Source organism: Oryctolagus cuniculus, chromosome 5 (assembly GCF_051225735.1).
Source record: "Oryctolagus cuniculus isolate XC-2025 breed Fujian yellow rabbit chromosome 5, ASM5122573v1, whole genome shotgun sequence".
Lineage (NCBI taxonomy): Eukaryota > Metazoa > Chordata > Mammalia > Lagomorpha > Leporidae > Oryctolagus > Oryctolagus cuniculus.
The window spans coordinates 12,235,049-12,253,927 of record NC_142871.1 but is presented as its reverse complement, the minus strand read 5'-3'; the positions used below and the strand labels follow the sequence as shown (position 1 = coordinate 12,253,927).

The following is an 18,879-nucleotide window of genomic DNA, read 5'->3' as shown; positions in this document are numbered from 1 at the left end:
AAGTGCTTGGGCCCTGCACCTGCATGGGAGACCAGGAGAAGCACCTGGCTCCTGCCTTTGGATCAGTGCAATGCGTCGGCTGCAGCGCGCCGGCCATGGCGGCCACTGGAGGGTGAACCAACGGCAAAAGGAAGACCTTTCTCTCTGTCTCTCTCTCTCTCACTGTCTACTCTGCATGTCAAAAAAAAAAAGAGAGAAATTTTAAAAATTAAAATTTTTTTCCCTACAAAAGGGAAAAAGTGGCCATTCTGATTCAGAAACATCAGGACTCTCTTTGATCCTTTCTTTTTCTTGTTCAGCATGTTTTTCCATTTCTTCACTCATTTACCAAATACTACGGAGTGTTATGTCCTAGGAATGTTAGGTCCTGGGGTGCCAAGATGAACAAGGCATAGGCAGATTCAAGACGCTACAGTGCAGCAAGCCAGCGTCTGATGTTTCGTTAGACTCTGCCTCTGTACCTTGGCAAGGCCTCTCCCATCCACTCCAGGTGGCCTTCCTGTTTTTCGCTGGCATTGATGCAACTGTAGCTGTTTCACTTCTACCCCAACTCTGCCTCTGGAGTAGTTACCTGAACACACCTCTGGATTGTTCCTCCTTTCTCTTCCTTCTCTTTTCAGCCATGTATTGGCAGGAGTTCTACAGAAAATAGCCCCAAGGGGACACACACACACACACATACACACATGCACACACAGGCACACACACAGACACACACAGGCGCACATACACATGCACACACACACTCACACACAGAGGCACACACACTCACACATATGTACGCACAGGCACACGCATGCACACACTCACACACAGGCACACACATGCACACACACAGGCACACACATGCACACACATGCACACAGGCACACACACAGAGGCACACTTTATGCTAAGAAGTTGTCACACCTGACTGTGGGACCAGATGAGTTTGAAATCTCTAGGGCAGGTTGGGAAGTCAGGTGACAGCTGATGTCGCAGTCTTGCATGTGAATTCCCCAGGCTGGAAGCTGAGGCAGGTTTCTGTGTTGTGGTCCTGAGAATCCCTTCTACCTCTCCATCGCCTCTTAAAGCCTTCAACTATGGAGGTGAGAATCCTCTCCATTGTGAAGGGAAAGCTGCTTTTCCAAAAAACCCATTGATTTGAGAGTCAATCACATTCAAAAAGTATCTTCAACACAGCCTGTAGACTTCTGGCTGATCAAACTACTGGGCTCTGTAGCTTAATCAAGTTGACATGTAAATGAACAACCCACGTCTCATAGTTTTAATCACCTTCCAGGATCAGTTTACTATGAGCCCATGAAATAACTTCAGCCTTCTGTGGTAGGAACAACAGTGTAAGCAGGAGCAGAAATCTGCTCAGCTCAGTTTGGAGGGTAAGGGGTGTCTTTAACCAGTGATTTACAAAGAAATGTGAAGAGTTTTCAGGCACAGCGAGCAGAAGCTGCAGACAGAGCCACAAAGCCACATGGCTGTGCAGGAACTGCAGGCACCCAAGCATAGGTCAAGATGACAGGGGGTTAGGACACTGGAGAGGAGCTGCCTGGGGCAAAGTCACAACAGATTTTATTGTCTCACAGTTCTGCAGGCTGGAAGTCCAACCCCAACGTATTGGCAAGGTTGGTTCACTTTGGAGATGCTGAGAGAAAAACTTTTCCATGCCTCTCTTGCAGCTTCCGGGGGCTGCAAACAACCCTGGTGTTCCTTGACTTGGGTTGCATATTCCAATCTCTGTCTCTGTCTTCACACGGCCTACTTCTGTGTGTGTGTGTGTGTGTGTGTGTGTCTTTGTGTGCTCTACTTTTCCATCCTTTGTAAGAGTACTGGTCATCACGTTAAAGGGCTTTTCTGACACAGCCAGAAGGATCTCACTTTGAAAAATCCAAAAATACATCACATTCTGAAATACCCATTGGGGACCATAATTCAACTTACCCTAGTCTTTATTTCAAAGGCAGAGCACCAAATGGAGGCATTGAGATAGAGATGATAGATAGATAGAGATGATAGATAGATAGATGACAGATCAATCTGGTTCTCTCTCTAACTGCCCCCAAAGATCTCATACCAAGAGAGCAGCCAGAAGTTAAGGGGCCCAAAATTATTCTATCCTTTAATTTTTGAGGGAAATTCAGGTTTCTATAATTTTACATAAAATATTGCATTTTTCTTTTTTTATTTAGTAAATGTAAATTTCCAAAGTACAGTTTATGGATTACATTGGCTCGTCTCCCCATAATTTCCCTCCCACTCGCACCCCTCCCATCTCCTGCTCCCTCTCCCATTCCATTCACATCAAGATTCATTTTCAATTATCTTTATATACAGAAGATCAGTTTAGTATATATTAAGTAAAGATTTCATCAGTTTGCACCCACACAGAAACACAAAGTGTAAAATACTGTTTCAGTACTAGTTATAGCATTAATTCACATTGGACAACACATTAAGGACAGATCCCACATGAGAAGTTGTCGCTCCCCGTCTTCGTGGAGGAACGACACAGGACCCTGCGCTGTTCTTTCGTCTGCTCGGCCCTCCCTGGGTTTGCTGCTGGTTCTTCCCGGGTTGGCTACCGTCCCTTCCACCTCCGTGGAAGGGCAGTTCCCCCTGCCACTTTCCCCACTTCCGCAGGGGAGCGGCACACCGCCGGCCGGCTCTCTCGGGGGCTGCACAGGTGTTCCTTCAGATAGATGTTACTGGTGCATGTTGTCTCTCTCCTCCTTTATAGTCCTCTTCCACCAATCCCAACTCTGCTACCCACACGCCGAGTACGCTGCTTTCCTCCAATCAGGAGCAGGTCCTACAGTTTATTGGTTGAACTGGAGGCAGCTGTGTAGAAGCTGTTTCTCCCTTCTCAGCACCATATTGTGGGAGAGCAGATGCATAGAATAAGTCTTAATTCCAGTAACTTAGTCTAGTCCGGGTTGCTCCCCACAAGAAGTAAGTACACAGTGACTCCTGTTGTTGACTTAACAATTTGACACTCTTGTTTATGGCGTCAGTAATCTCCCTAGGCTCTAGTCATGAGTTGCCAAGGCTATGGAAGCCTTTTGAGTTCGCCGACTTCAATCTTATTCCGACAGGGTCATAGTCAAAGTGGAAGTTCTCTCCTCCCTTCAGAGAAAGGTACCTCCTTCTTTGATGACCTGTTCTTTCCACTGGGATCTCACTGGCAGAGATCTTTCATTTAGGTGTTGGTTTTTTTTTTTTTTTTTTTTTTTGCCAGAGTGTCTTGGCTTTCCATGCCTAAAATACTCTCATGGGCTCTTCAGCCATATCCAAATGCCTTGAGGGCTGATTCTGAGGCCAGAGAGCTATTTAGGACATCTGCCATTCTATGAGTCTTCTGTGTATCCCGCTTCCCATGTTGGATCGTTCTCTCCCTTTTTTATTCTATCAGTTAGTATTAGCAGACACTAGTCTTGTTTGTGTGATCCCTTTGACTCTTAGACCTATCATTATGATCAATTGTGAACTGAAATTGATCACTTGGACTAGTGAGATGGCATTGGTACTTGCCATCTTGATGGGATTGTATTGGAATCCCATGGCATTTTTCTAACTCCACCCTTTGGGGCAATCATTTGCAAGCAAATTTAAATTAAAAGAAAGACAAGACTATAATCATAGCATGAGCCCCAGAGACACCTTTATTAGCTGGAACAGACTCATGGCCACCCAGTTTGAGACAACCACTGTAGGGGCTTGTAGACTCTTGTAAGGGCAGGAAATACAGGGGCACTAGCCCCAGGACTTCAGTAACAGAAATTCTGGAGGTCAGGGCAGAGGATGGACTGAAGGGAGTGAGCCTGGGAGTCAGAAAGCAAAGTAGGAGATATTTGCAATAGACCAGGAGATGGCACATGAACGCTGACTCAAGGAATGGCAACCCCTACACACCTGGGCTGAGTCTCAGATGAAAGCTTACTGGATGAAAACATGAATTAAAGAGCATCTTAAAAATCTACAGCATGAAATAATAAAATCTGTGGAGGCAAATTTTTTTCCTATGGAATTAGTTCAAGTTCAAAGAGTCCTTTTTTCTCTTTCAAAAACTAGATCTATCAACTACCACTAGCAAAAGAAAAATATAACCATATACACAACTAATTAAATTAATATAACTTATTATGACAAAAATGATTTCTTTTAACTTTGAAGACAGCACCACGTTTCATATTAAGCTACTAATACTCATAACCATATGATTTCAAAATCAGCCAAGCTTGAAAAATTATTGTCTCTGACATCCCCAATGATCAAAGCAACCCCAATTATAATATTATATTAACCAAGCTAAAAAATAGTATTACAATTTCTAACCTTTCTGAACTGTAATTAGTCATCTAACTGTGTATCCAAATTTATTTGATATATTTGCATAGTTAATTAATTATGATTTATTTTAAAGTATTCCATTTGTAAAACTTTGCTCTTCTTAGCCTACAAATCAAATTGCCAAGGGATACATTTAATTTTAACTATATTCTTTAAATTGCATTACGATATGTAAAGACATAGAAGAAAGTGTTGAAAAGTCATGATTCTCTTTCAAAAACCTTAACAGTTTAAGAGGAGATGAGGGCTAAGTTTGAGGAACTTGGCAATTTAAATGCAGAGGGACTTGAAGAGAATTGGTCTCCTTTGCAACAACTGACTAACAACTAACTGCAAGAAAGTGCTTCAGAAAAGTGCTTGATCAAACTTGTGTGATCTATTAGCCTTTCGAGGGTGCATTTTGTGCCTCAATAAAGGCCACACTATGTAAAAGGGTTCCCACTGAGTCACTGGAAGCTTAAGGATCATGCTCAAGGTGAAAATATCACAGAACGTAAGTGAAATGCCTAAAAATCCTTTGAAAGGGCTATCAGCAATTAAACTGGAGGCACAGCCACATGGGTTTTCAAGTGAGTTTAGTCAGCTATTCAGACATTTATAAACACCAAAATATTTGGCTGAAAAAGGCTTCCAGAGTTCTTCTGGGTGTTCGGGACTGTATCTGTACCTTTAGAAGTTTGATTTTTGAGACTTTGGGCAGGGGGCTCCACTACTACTTAAAATTTTGAAATGCCAGATGTGATAATTTTAAACAATAAGAAATACATAACTAGTTTTATTACAAAAATGGAAAACTTGAGGTAACTACATGAGGAAGGTATGCAAAGTGGTAGCAGAGAATGGGGCTCCGTGACAGAAACCCACCTCACAACCTGTGAGTTAAAGCTTGCCCCAGGCACACCCGAGAGATGGTAGCAGGCTTCCTGTCTAGTGGAAGAAGCTGTGAAATTATTGCTTTACTTATTAATACGAATGGAAAATTTTTTGCTTAAAAAAGGCTGCAAGAGAAGGATTCATTCTTTATTGTGGGGGATGTAGAGCCATTGAGATTTAGAGCCCTCAAGGTGATGGAACATGGAACCAAAAATCATGAAAAATATTTCATAACTAAAACTTCCGGAATCTTGGCAGAAGTTCTAGCAAATATCGTGTGGAAGATAGGGCTGTGCTAAGACCTTACACACAATCGAAATTGCGTACATACAATAGCAAGGCGGTCCGTAATCAATACATTGGTTATTACCATATAAATGATTAGGAATAATACAGCAATCTCTATACAGAGAGAAATTTTCCAAAGTTATTTTTTAAAAGAAATTTGCCTACTTCTTTGAGGTATGTATTCTAAGGACAAAAAGGAGTAAAATATGCTTTTAGTGGTAATATTTTCCTGATACTGTTGTATGTTGAAGGAAAAAAACAATGAATATTTATACTGATGTCTTGATAACCAAGGATTTCAGTGTGGGAAAAACGTAACAGATGTGAGATCAATGAGGCTAAGTATAAACCATATAATATGGATTTGAATGAGAAGAATCAGCAAAAGTCAGGATATGTTTTATCTAAAAGATTATTTTCTGGTTCTGTTCATTGAAAGGTCTTAGAAGAAAGTAAAAACCACTGAATGTCAGTGGGCAGTGAGCATCCATTGGCTCATGTTGCAGTTTCTAAAAGTCAATTATAAATAAATAAAAAAAGAATCTATGGAGAAATTTTAAGAGCCTGAAATATTGTCATAGCAAATTGCAAGGGACCTATCGAAGACTCCAAATAGTATATTAAGAATATGGGCCAAATTATTTTTAAAATATTTTATTTATTTATTTGAGAGGCAGAGTTAGAGAGAGAGGTCTTCCATCCGCTGATTCACTTCCCAAATGGCTGCAACAGCAGGAGCTGAGCCGATCTGAAGCCAGGAGTCAGGAGCTTCTTCCAGGTCTCCCACATTGGTGAAAGGGGCCCAAAAGTACTTGGCCCATCTTCCACTGCTTTCTTAAGCTCATAAGCAGGGAGCTGGATCGGAAGCGGAGCAGCTGGGACCCAAACAGGTGCCCACATGGGATGCCAGTGCTGCAGGTGGAGGCTTAACCTACTACAGCACAGCACTGGCCCCATGGGCCATAATTTAAAAAGTTCCCACTGGCCCCAGATGGAATATATGAATATAAACGTAAAATATAAATATTAATGTTCTTTATCCTTCAATACACAAAACAGTCTCAGAAAAATATTGCCTCTAAAAGTATATTTTACTCCTTTTGTCCTTAAAGTACATACCTCAAAACGTAGGCAAATTCCTTTTAAAAACAACTTGGGGTAATTTCTCTGTAGTTATTGCTTTATTATTATGTGAGGACCAATAGAGACAATAACTTGTCAAATGTCAATAGAGATAGCAGTAATAACATTGTCAAATGTGTTTAAATGCAGGAGTTTATAAAGACACTGAAAAAAAGCCGTTCCTCTGTCACTTTGGGAAGCTGTTGGGAAACCAGCTCCTTATTCTAAAAGCTGATAAATAAGGAAATGAATCAAGCATTGTTGCTTTCTTATCCTACCTTTCTGTTTGAACTGCACCTAGGCAATCAGATAATAAATTAAGACATTTCTGTTTTTAGGAGTACTGTATTCAGGGTTGTGATTGCAAAGGGAATAACAGAAATGAAAAATACTCAGTTTGCGACCTGGAACACTGAGCCTAACCCTAACACCAGACTAACTCCAACTTCACAGGATCTACACAATTTATCTACACTGGCTGCTAATTTCACAAAAAGAAATCCAAGTAGATGTTACACATTTGTTTGTGGCACATCGCATTATGAAGTATTTTTGCCAAGCAAAACAGTGAACCATATTTGATCAAGTTTCTAGATATAATCACCAATTTGCAACAACTATTGTGTATAGAAGAATATTTAAAATAATACGCAGTTGCGTTTAACAAATTCCACACTAAGGAACACTCTGTAAGACCACCTCCTCAGTTGCTTCAATGTAGAGACTTTAATAAAAACCTGGAATGCAAATAAAATATATAAGAAATTTATGACCTAAGAAGGAAAATTATACATTTAGTGGATCTGGCAATATTAAATATTTTTATAACCTTAGGGGTGACAATGTTATTGTGGGTAGTTTAAAAAGAGTTTTAAAAATTTTTTTTAAAGATTTATTTTTATTTATTTAAAAGAGTTACAGAGAGAAGTAGAGCCAGAGAGAGAGAGAGAGAGAGAGGTCTTCCATCTGTTGGTTCACTCCCCAAATGGACGTAAGGGCCAGAGCTGAAGCCAGAAGCCAAGAGCTTCTTCTGGATCTCCCATGTACAAACTTGGGCCATCTTCTACAGCTTTCCCAGGCCATAGCAGAGTGCTGGATTGGAAGAGGAGCAGCTAGGACTAGAACCAGCGCCCATTTGGGACACCAGCTCTTCAGGCCGGGGCTTTTACCCACTGCACCACAGCACTGGCCCCTTAAAAAGCTTTTTTAAGAGTCTTCATCGTTTAGAGATATATACTGAAATATGTATGGATATGATAACATAATGCCTGCAGTTCACTGCAGGACAGTTGAGGGACAGAAGAAAGTGGATGGGGTAACAATGTATTAAAGATCGGCTCAGAGTTTATTACCTGAACCTGGAACAGGTTTATGGAGGTTCATAATGTTATCTTTTTAACATTTTCCATGATAAAAAGCTGTATAAAGTAAATAACAGATGTAAAAGAGACATTAAAATAAATATGTTTAAAATAGTCAAATAGACATTAACATTTTTAAATGTGTTTGAGAGGTAGAGAGAGGAAGAGACAGACAGACAGATGGAGACAGAGGTCTCCAGAGAGACAGAGCTCTCCCAGGCACTGGTTCATTGCCCAAGTGTCACGACAGCTGGGGTGGGCCAGGCTGAACTTCGGAGTGCGGAATTGAACCCAGGTCTCCCACAGGGTGGCGGTGACCCAACTGCTTGAGCCATCACCTGCTGTCTCCTAGGGTGCACAGCAGCAGGAAGCTGGAATTTGGAGCAGATACAGCGCTCAAAATGAGGAACTCTGAAATGGTGGCCGCCACCTCCACACTTGATCTTAGCCAAAAGGCCAAGAAGCGTCTCAAGTGTCATCTTCGCTGCTGTGCCAAATGTCTGCTCCCGCATCCCACATTGTTCATTTTTTTTAAGATTTATTTATTGATTTGAAAGAGTTACACACAGAGAGAAGGAGAGGCAGCGAGAGAGAGAGAGGTCTTCTACCTGATGGTTCACTCCCCAATTGGCTGCAATGGCTGGAGCTGCACCCATCTGATGCCAGGAGTCAGGAGCTTTTTCCAGGTCTCCCACATGGGTGCAAGGGCCAAGGACTTGGGCATCTTCTACTGCTTTCCCAGGCTACAGCAGAGAGCTGGATGGGAAGTGGAGCAGCCGGGAATCGAACTGGTGTCCATATGGGATGCCGGCACTGCAGGCGATGGCTTTACTGTCTATGACACAACACCAGCTCCCCACCCCCCGCTTGTCTTAAACACTTAGCAATTGTCCATATTTAGGGGACACAGTCTGATATTTCAATACAGGTGTATGCATTGTACTTATCAAACTAGGATAATTAACCTTTCCACCTCCTGATCATTACTTTATGTTTGAAGCCTTTCAGCTCCTGTCTTCTATAACACACAATTGCTTATTGTGAACTATATTCACCCCACTGTTCCGGAGAAGACTAGAACCTTTTCCATGTAACTAACTGCATTTTCATGCCTGTGTTACACCCACATTGGAAAGCCATTAGTGGGATGTAGCTGATTTGGATATTTGTATACCCCACCATGTAGCAATTTTTCTGCTAGGTACTTGCCTTGAGGACATTCTCGCTCATATATACAAGGGCATATGTACATGAAGTTCACTGCAGCTTTTAAAAAAGCAATAAATTTTAAATCCCTCATCATGTCCATGAAAAGGAGAATGCATAAAAGGCACTTAATTCTGAACCATGTTTGCCATTATAAAGCTTAGTACTATCTTCATAATTCTTAATCAACTTCATTTCTTGATCTGTGGTTTGTCATTGACTGGGTGTAGAAAATCATGAATTCTCCTTGCGTTCTTACTGATTTCTTGTGATTTTGTTTCTGTTTTTATGACCTTAAACAGAAAAAAAAATCAGAAATTAAAATATCAAAGCCTTGATTTGAGAGGGTATCCCTAAATAGTACCCTAAGGCTCAGCAGGAGGAAGACATCTATGAGTTGGATGGAGGGCTATGGGGACAGAGAAGCACCCAGGATGGAGAAGGAGGAGCTACGTAGGAGCCACAGGATGAAGAGCTCCTGTATATATGTGAAAACCAGAGGCAGCAGTCTTTCCATGGAAAGTTCTAGGGCAAATTATTCACTTTTGATTTGGATGAAACAATAACTTAGCAAATGTTTTATGTGATACTCCATTCAAATATTTTTAAAGTATATTTAGTCCTTTTTTAAGATTTATTTGTTTGAAAGGCGGAGTTACCAAGAGACGGCAAGCAGAGAGAGAAAGAGAGAGAGAGAGAAAAAAAGAGAGAGAGAGAGAGAGATCTTCCATCTGCTTGTTCACTCCCCATGTGGCCACAATGGCCAGAGCTGAGCCAATCTGAAGCCAGGAGCCAGGAGCTTCATCTGGGTCTCCCACATGGGTGCAGGGGCTCAAGGACTTGGGCCACTTTCTGCTGCTTTCCCAGGCAGGGAGTTGGGTCAGAAGTGGAGCAGCTGCGACTCGAACTGCGCCCATATGGGATGCCAGCAGTGCAAGCGGCAGCTTTACCCGCTATGCCACAGCGCCGGCCTCGCATATATAGTCTTTCATATTAATTTTTTTCCCAAGAGGCAGAGAGACAGGGAGCGGCAGAAGCAGAGACAGAGAGCTCCTATCCACTAGTTCATTGTCCAGATGTTCACAGCAGACAGCACTGGGTGAAGCCCAGAGCCAGGAGCTGGGTACTGCATCCAGGGTTTTCACATGGGTGACACAGACCTAACACCTTGAGTCACCACTCGCTGCCTGCCAGGGTGTGCCTTAGCAGGACACTGGAGTCAGGAGTCCTGGCTGGGTCTCACATCCAGGCACTGTGATATGGAACGTGGGAATTTCGACTGGCCTTCCAACTGCGAGGCCAAATGCCAGCCCCTACAGTTTTTCAAAGCAGAGCCCTGTTATTAACTTTTGGGCAGGAATGTGAAGAGACTATACTCTTCTTTTCTGATTGCATGTTAATTAAATATCTTGATTACATCGCATTGTGATTACATGTTCCCTTGGTTCAGTCTTTCCAAAGGCAGCATTTTAGACAATCTTGAAGTAGTCTTTCACAAATTATCACTTAATAAAAGAAAAGAAGCATAGCCAATTATAATTAACTGTTCAAGAGCTAACAACATGTTTTTTTCATTTTCTAAAATACATTTTTGGGAAATCTGTGTAGCTTTGTATTCTGAGAGGCCAAAAGCACTCTACAGGAACTGACGAACAACATTGCTAAATAAATGAGGTGCAATATTTGATTTACCTTAATGTTGCTACAGTCTGGCCAGGAAAATCCACAATATTCGTCTTCCTGTCACTTACAAATTTAAAAAAAAGCATTGTTTATTTTGGTCTTTTAGTGTTGTGGATCTGCAGATGCTGAGATTGGGCTAAGCTTTTCCAGATTCGGGTGCACGTGAGAACGTGGCGCACAGATGCACACAGGTGCTAACGTACTTATGCCGCTTCCTGAGGACAGGCACGATTTGTGCGTGTGTAAATGTGCATGCATGTACATGCATGTGTGAGTGAGTGTGCACAATGCAATGGATTTTAGGTACAGGAGCTCCAGTTCAGCTGGGGATATTTTGTTCATGTCTTGAAAAATTTACAAACTTTTACTTAGGTACAAATTTAGCACGCTTCCATGCAACTAATTTAGGAGAACATTTTAAACTTGTGGTAATTGCTCTCCTAAGTCATTACTGAGGCTTATGTCATTGTCTTCTTTTTGTTTTGCATCCCATAGGAAGGTGACAAAGAAGTGCCATTCAGGTTCAGAGGGAGTTTAAGAAAAATAAATCATCTGTCTAATCTGGATTATGCTGGATCTGCTAATTAAAGTTCTCAGTGCACAGTCAGCCGATTAAATGATGTAATGATGCTACGTGTGACCAGTTAAGCTTAGGTGAGCCGAAACTCTGGTATCCCTGCAGAATAACGCTGTCTCTTTAACTGCGGACTCGACACGCCCACCTTCCCAGGATGCAACAGTCCCATCAGGCACCAGGGCGCCTTGGAGAGCGCGGTGCATCCTGGTCGTCTACGTGATGGGGAGCCACAGGCTCCGTAGTAAAGCGAGACGGAGGGCGGGCGGGAACTCTGGCCACCGCCGCACGCATTCACGGGAAGGCGCTCGATTTGTCCCCGACGGGGCGCCCGCTCCCGCCTAGAGGTATTGTTTTCCGTCTTTTTCTCTCTTCTCTCTCACTGAGGGGCCACTTTGGTCCGCTCGGGAAGGGTATGTCTCTGTGTGGGGGCGGCCCACCCCGTGTGCCGCGTGTGTCTATTCCTCACTGCTAAATGAATTCTGCTCCTGCCCAGAACTGGCCTCCTGCTAATAGTTCTGTGGCTACGGGAGTCAGGAACTTAGTACATGGATTGGAACTCAAAACGAGCGTTGCCCACGTCAGTAGTGACTTTGGAAATTGATGGCACGCAGCTCCGGAACATTCTAGCATTAATGACACGCAGCCCCGGAACATTCTAGCAGCGATGACTGTATAATCGTGTGTCCGTAGTCTGAAGTGTTCACTGGTGGCTTTCTTCATGTTTGTGTGACCATAGGTATTAGTTACTCGGCTGTTTTGATGCCAGCTGTGGTGCGATGGGTACTCTAAAGCCGGGAGGAAACAGCTGCACGTTCACCTGGGGTCCGCACCTTGCGTTGAACTGCGGCTCTGCTCTCAGCAGCTGGCTCGGCTTGACTGGAATGCCAGCCTCCCTGAGCCTCTGCGTAGCCACGAGAGCGGATAATTGCAATACTCGGATTGCAGGCTGATTGCATGGATAAAGTGAGATGCATTCATTCCTGGGCACTGTGCAAGGAAGGGACATAGAACACGTTAGTTATTATTACTAACAGTTCCTGTGTGTGACGAAAACCAGAGTACGTCACCACAAAATAGGCGGGTCTTGAAAATGCACGTATCTTTCAGTCCCGTTTTTTCTGTATTTTGAAGCATCCTCATGAGCCTTTCGGGAGTAGGATTGTTTCAGGCCGAGAGCAGCTGAGAAGCAGGTAGCAGGAAAGTCCCCCCACCCCTGCCCCATTTGCCTAGCACGTACATTCCACTGTTGCCAGCCCTCCCCACTCCACTAGGAAGGGCAAGAGAGGATCACCGGAGACAACTTTAGATCCCGTGAGCTTGGACATGGCGCCAGAGGGCTCCGTGTAGCACTTCACTGACTGCCTTCTACTACTAGTTTCTTGTGCATTTACCTTCAGGTCGTCTGTAGTCCTTGGAAGCCTGCGGCTTCTCTTACAGATTTGTTGCTTGTTGAAAGTGCTTCATAGACCAGAGTTCAAAGTCCTTTCTTTGAGTTGCTCATTCCCCCTGCATTGCTCATTCCCTGTACAGATGAGATATATGAGTTAATTAAGGTCTGTTTGCTTTTCTCTTATGAGTGGCTCCTTGTTGCAAGGGTTTTCTCTCCTCTACACATGCAATAGGAATCCATGAGTTTCTCTTTTCTTTTCTTTTCTTTTCTTTTCTTTTCTTTTCTTTTCTTTTCTTTCTTTCTTTTTTGTTTGACAGAGTTAGACAGTGAGAGAGAGAGAAAGAGAAAGTCTTCCTTCCGTTGGTTCACCCCCCCGAAATGGCCGCTACGGCCAGCACTGCGCCAATCAGAAGCCAGGAGCCAGGTGCTTCCTCCTGGTCTCCCATGCAGGTGCAGGGCCCAAGCACTTGGGCCATCCTCCACTGCACTCCTGGGCCACAGCAGAGAGCTGGACTGGAAGAGGAGCAACGGGGACAGATCTGGCGCCCCAACCGGGACTAGAACCCAGGGTACCGGCGCCGCAGCAGAGGATTAGCCTAGTGAGCCGTGGCGGTGGCCCTGTGAGTTTTCTTTTGAGAGGTAGCCAGGAGGTCTGTGCTGGATTCTTCCCTGGAGCCATTAGTGGGGGTCCTTAAACCAGGCTGTAAATCTGAATCAGTTTTGAAGTTTTAAAAATCATAGATGTTAGGCAGATCTCATAACCAGTTAGCTCAGCACTTCTGGTGTTTGGCCTGTACATCATTTTTTTAAAAGATGTTTTTATTTATTTGTAAGGCAGAGTTACAGAGAGGCAGAGGTGGAAGCAGAGCTGGAGGAGGAGAGGGGGAGGTGGAGGTGGAATGAGAGGGAGGTCGTCTTCCATCTACTGGTTCACTCCCCAGATGGCCACAGGGCTGGAGCTGTGCCCATCCTAGCCAGGAGCTTCGTCCGGGTCTCCCGCGTGGGTGCAGGGGCCCAAGGACTTGGGCCGTCTTCCACTGCTTTCCTAGAACATTAGCAGAGAGCTGGATTGGAGGTGGAGCATTTGGGACTCGAACCAGCATCCATATGAGATGCTGGCACTGCAGAGGTCGGCTTTACCCGCTGTGCCACAGCGCCGGCTCCATCATTGTTTCTTAAAGCATTGTGAGGAGACTGATGAGCAGATGAGACTGAAAGCACTAATGAGGGGAGCCTTCTTTTAAAGAAAGCTCATCTCTTGTCTGCGAGCAGGTGCATGGGTGAGAGTAGGAGAGCAGGGTCCCTGTGTCTTTCATGTCCCTGGAAAATGCCCCAGTAACATACTGCACAAAACAGGGCCCAGATCTTGTAATTCCTGCTTCGTTTTCTCACCTGCCCTTCTTTTCTCAGGCTGTTGGAGTTGGGTTTCCACTCCTGTGATGGTGCACATCCCTGATGGCATCCTCCTTATAGACCCTGTTTACCCATGCAGTGGGTCACTGTCTGCCTCCCTTGATCTCTGAGGCAGCCTCATGTAGGCTCCATTAAATTGATCCCAATTGTTCCTTCTTAGTTTTCTTCATGGGCTCATTAGATATGCCACTGTGGTGTAAGGATTATTTTGAGTCAAAGTCCCACAGGAAAAGCTTTAAAATATGCATGGAATTCAGTGTATTTTTTATTCTGTTAATCTTTTGTTTGGAAGTTTAGTTGGCAGGACCCTAGCAATTGAACCTTGGAGGGGAGAGGAAAAAGTCTTTCTTCCCCTACTAGGTCATATTATTTACCAGACACTAAGGTATATACATATGCTGTCTCATTTTCTGCACACCCTAGCCTAGTTTTATTATGACCACTTTACTAACAGGAAAAGTGAGGAATAGAAAGAGATTTAGTCATTTTCATGGGTCACAAAGCAAGTTAATGTTGGAGCACATATCCTAGGCAGAATTGTGAGACTCAGAACTAATCTGAGTGGTAGAGGTGGGGAGAAGAAAACAGATTCAGAAGTTCAAGGAATAGAACATGGTATCAAAGAAAATTGGGGTGGAGCTGGAGGTAGCAGGTGTGTCGTACGGTTGTTCATGAGCTCTAGGTTGCCATTCTGGGCGTATCCATTGGTCTTAGTTGATTTAGTGGCCAAAAGCTTCAGTTCTATTACATTATCTGTTTCTAGGCAGAATTAATCATTTTGTGGGAATTTGCATGGACAGTGTTGGAGTTACTGTTCTCTGCTTCCACCTTGATAGAATCAATTCTGTCTTCCCTCTATTCAAATCCTATAAATCATGTCAGTACTTTAAAACCTGTATTTCAAGTGTGATTTCTTCTATGAAATTTTTCTCATAATTTTAGCCAGTATAGATTCCTTGTTCCTTAGTTATATTTTCTCTACCTTCAAATTTAGGCAGAAGCAGCAGAACATCATGCTTAAGGGTGTGAATGTCAGAGCTGGAAAGACCATTCGTTGACTCATGTTATTAGCTGCTAATTTTGGAAATGCTATGATCTGATTGCTTATGTCCCTCTCCCACCTCTTTCCCGTGTTGAAATCTTCCAACTTCAAGGTGATGTCATTAGGAGATGGGCCTTTGGGAGGTGATTAGCTCATGAGGATTCCATCCTCATGAATAAGATTGGTTCCCTTCTGAAGGAGACCCCAAAGTGACCCCTGTCCCTTTGCACTGTGTGACATTAGAATGAAGAGAAAGCTGCAGGTAAGCCATGGCTCTGCATCACATCTGTTGGCACCTTGATGTTGTCCTTTCCAGTCTCCAGAACTGTGAGAAACAGATTCCTGTTGTTTATAAGCCCCCCAGTCTAGGTGTTTTGTTACAGCAGCTTGAATGAAAGAAGTCAGGCAAGTCTATTGGCTTCTTTGAACTGTGCTTTCGTCGGCTATAAGATGGGGATTTCGATGATGATGAATATAAAGTATAGTGAGCAGTAAGTAACACTATACATGTAAAATACTTAGCACCTCGCCTGACGTGTAATAAGCAGTTACCAAATATGGGGCAGTGCCACCTTCATATGAAATGCTGGTGTTTATCTCAGTGCTCCCGTAGTGCTCTGTTTTATACTTGCATGCTTTGGCTGCCCAGGAACAATACAATTATCTCAAGGGCAGGGAAAGTGTTCAGCACATCTGGCAAATTACTAAACACTCAATAAATGCTGAATGAATGGATGATTACACAACTTCTTCTGTTTTTCTTTCAGTGGCTAGCATAATATCATACCCATACCAGACAATAAGCACTACTTGAGTGTTTTAAAATTACTATTAAAAAACAATGGTGAGTATGATCTCATGCTTGATTAATCTAATTGAATGGAACTCTAAATCTATTGTGACCAGAGGATTTTTCCTCTCAATTTCATAGCAACAGAATATTGTGCAATGTCTTTTTGATATCATTGTTATCTTCATGAATATCTTCATCTTGAATTGGATGTTTACTCCATACATATGCGATGCCATTGATGGGACTACGAGTATGGAGTTTCTTAATTTATCAAGAGAACACAGATGGATTCCTTTCTCTGTTCTTCTCCTTCTTCCTCTTTGACACCATTGCCTTTTACTCCACTCCACAAAGGCTGTCACATACCTACTGTGTGCGCAGCACTGCGTCAGCATTGAGATTGCAGAGAGGAACAGGAGGCTCAGTAAGGAGCAAGACACAGTCACCACCTAGAAGCTTGTCATGGAGAGGAGGGTGTAGACCAGTAAACAGACAATTACAGAGCAATATCGTGGAAGAAAACACATGGTGTGCCGGGGCAAACGTGATGGCTTCTCACTTGAGATTTATTATACCATTTCTGTCATCCTAGATGTATTCAAGATGTAATTCTTTTAGCATACTAAGTTAATGTGAAAAACGCATCATCGTGACCTTCAATCTGGAAGATGTAGGACAAAATTAGTCTGGGGCATCTTTTTCCCTTCTGACATTATACATCTGATTTCACTGAAATATAGTACACAATTACTTGAAACGAGTGCCTATAAAAGTCCATAAAACCAAGTGACCTTTCAAGATAAAACAAAGGTAAAAGGTTACTGTCATCACTCGATGAGTCATCTCATTATCAATACTTTAGAATTGGAAGTAAAATCATGGAAAGTTTACTTAAAGCAATGGCATCAGATAAGGAAGCCATTCTTTGGTATTTTGAACCAATTTCAGAAGTAGGACTTCAGAATATTTGCAGTTGAGCATTTGCTGATCTCTTTTAGATTTCCCATCTTTCTTTTTACAACTGAGGTGATTCTCTTCACATACTATGTGATTGTGGTGACATTTGTCATTGTGACTTAAAACATGGCACAAATGGATAATGATAGAGGTAGCAAGGCAGAGATTACAAAATGAATAAGAACACTTTTGTTTATATGTTGTTTTTCATTGTCTGTTCTTATTTAATGTTTTAATTTATGCTATTAAGTAAACTTCCCTGTACATTCATAAGTGTACTCCATATTGTTATTGCCAGGGAATACAGAGGAAGGAGAAACCAAGAAACTCCAAGTATCCGGCTTACTACAATTAAACCATTAAATATGTATTTCTGCTGCCACTCACGTGATGAACTACCAACTTGGTGTCTTTACAGTGGATGTTTATGGGAAATGGAATACATATGCCACTGCTTTAAGTTACAAGAAGAGTTTTCCTTGGAATGATAGAATTCTAATAAGGGTTGTATTCATTAAGGATTTAGCAGGTTTCCCTTTGTGCAGTAAGCTGGCACTTACATATCTGGAAATTCATTTACATAAGAAATTGAAAGCCATTGATTGAGGCTATTGGAATAAGAGCTTTCAAATTTCATGGAGTTATCTGGTCCTAAATCTGCTTTCAGTGAGGCTTTTAATGAGTTGTGCTTGGACCCCTACTTGACCTCGTGATCAGTGAAACCAAGTTGGTTTTTAGTTGCTGACTATGCTATTTTGAGTCAGATTTGCTAGACTACTGTGGTCATGCGTCACTAGGGACAGGTATATGTTCTGAGAAACATGTCATTAGGCGATTTAATTGTTGTACGAACCTCATAGAGTATATTTACACAAACCTAGATAAGCAAAATCTTGAAAGATATGTTGTTCTCTGAATAGTGCTTCTCTCTCTTTTTTTTTTTTTTTTGCTGGCTTAGCAATTCAGGAGGGCATCTTGGAAGAGGAGCTGGGTCGCTCATGACTTCTTACTGCTCCTGTAGTGCACAGGCAGTGTGTGGTTATTGATGTCCTTAGAAGGCGCTGGGGTTCTCACTGTGCCAGGCCACAGGGGTTTTCTTCTGCATCCTGCAACAAGGGCCCCAAGCCTGTTTTCTTAAAATGCTTTCAAGCCTGGCAATGACTTGGCCTCCTTATGGATGAAAATCCTTTCAAGCATTTGTTTCCAGAATAGGGAGTTTCCATCCATATTGAAGATTTTCTCTGGTGAGTGATTTTCTTCCACAGTCTACTTACCTTGAGTTTCCAAACATTCTTTTTTTTTTTTTTTTAAGATTTATTTATTTGAAAGTCAGAGTTACACAGAGAGAGGTGAGGCAGAGAGAGAGAGAGAGAGGTCTTCCATCTGATGGTTCACTCCCCAGATGGCTGCAACAGCCGGAGCTGCGCCAGAGGCAGGAGCTTCTTCCAGGTCTCCCATGCAGATGCAGGGGCCCAAGGACTTGGGCCATCTTCCACTGGTGTTCCAGGCCATAGCAGAGAGCTGGATGGGAAGTAGAGCAGCCAGGTCTTGAACTGGCGCCCATATGGGATGCCGGTGCTTCAGGCCAGGGCGTTAATCTGCTGTGCCACAGTGCCGGCCCCAATCCAGACATTCTTAAGCTGTTTTCTTATCCACACTGGCAGACTGACCACTCACTCTCATGCTGTGTCATGAACAACCATTCTTGAGTTGTTTAAACCACCCAGAGCTCGTAGTGTATTTGACATTGTAGCTGTGTTCAGCCCTTTTCCAACATTGCAGACATCACGGTGCTGGCGCTCTTCTGCATCTGGTCTGCAATCTGGACCA

General features: G+C 42.9%; 1 long non-coding RNA gene across 6 annotated transcripts in view; it reads left to right on the top strand.

The window, feature by feature from the left end:
* The first annotated feature begins 11,573 nt into the window (after positions 1-11,573).
* Positions 11,574-18,879, top strand: part of LOC149126411 (uncharacterized) — a 144,461-nt gene continuing 137,155 nt past the window's right edge. For 2 of the 6 annotated variants that reach the window (XR_016233613.1, XR_016233609.1), the window contains exon 1: positions 11,574-11,798. This is a non-coding gene — a long non-coding RNA (uncharacterized LOC149126411). The remainder of the gene's footprint in view (positions 11,799-18,879) is intronic. The other 4 variants (XR_016233612.1, XR_016233614.1, XR_016233610.1 and 1 more) reach the window with 2 other exon arrangements.